This window comes from Suricata suricatta, chromosome 2 (genome assembly GCF_006229205.1).
Source record: "Suricata suricatta isolate VVHF042 chromosome 2, meerkat_22Aug2017_6uvM2_HiC, whole genome shotgun sequence".
Lineage (NCBI taxonomy): Eukaryota > Metazoa > Chordata > Mammalia > Carnivora > Herpestidae > Suricata > Suricata suricatta.
In genome coordinates, this window is record NC_043701.1 from 165552805 (window position 1) to 165553758 (window position 954).

The 954-nt window shown below is 40.7% G+C and overlaps 1 pseudogene; it reads left to right on the plus strand.

Moving 5' to 3' along the window:
• Positions 1-437: 437 nt before the first annotated feature.
• On the plus strand, positions 438-694 carry LOC115273630 (annotated as a pseudogene).
• The last annotated feature ends 260 nt before the right edge of the window (positions 695-954 follow it).

Sequence of the window (954 nt, forward strand, 5' to 3'; positions counted from 1 at the left end):
ATATCTGACAGAGAGACTATATCTAATGTGTATAAATCTATAATAAAACAAATGCCTAATAAAAGAAATAAAGTATTTGAACAGATATCCTAATAAAAATATGTGGATGGAAAATGAGCACATAAAAAGATATTCATCATTAGTCATGAAAAGAATGCAAATTTAAATCCCAATCATATACTATACTTCCACTATAAGGGTTAACATAAGAAGACTGATCCTATCAAGCATCCCTGAGGATAGGAGCAGGTGGAACTCTCATTAATGGTGGGGATGCCCTCACTAATGGTGGAGATGAAAATGTTACATTGTCTCCCACAGCAGCAGCTAATTTCACATGCTGAAACTTGGCTGACTGTCTTCGGAGTCGAACCTCGTATCATGTCAACCTCCTTCTGGCTGGCTATGATGAGCATGAGGGGCCAGGGCTCTACTACATGGACTACCTGAAAGCTTTGGACAAGGCCTCTCTTGCAGCCCATGGCTATGGTGCCTTCCCGACTCTCAGTACCCTGGATTGATACTACGCTCCAACTATCTCTCGTGAGAGGGCAGTGGACCTTCTTAGGAAGTGTCTAGAGGAGCTCCAGAAACGCTTCGTCCTGAATCTGCCAACCTTCAGTGTTCGAATCATTGACAAAAATGGCTTGGACATGACTTGGACAACATTTCCTTCCCTAAGCAGGGGTCCTAACCTCATGCCCTCCCTCCAACTTGCCAGGGAACTTTTTTTGACGGGCTCCTTCATCTTTTTCTTATAGTTTCTTAAAAAGAGAAACAAATGCCCATTACTAAGCACTGTAGTTTGGGCAGGTCACTTATATTCTCAGTGCCCCAATATCCTCTTTGTATTTGTTTTGTTTTTATTTGTTTTATTCAAGAAGATAACAGTACCTACCTCATTGTGCTATTATGAGAACTAAATTAATACCTGTAAAATACATAGGATTGTCC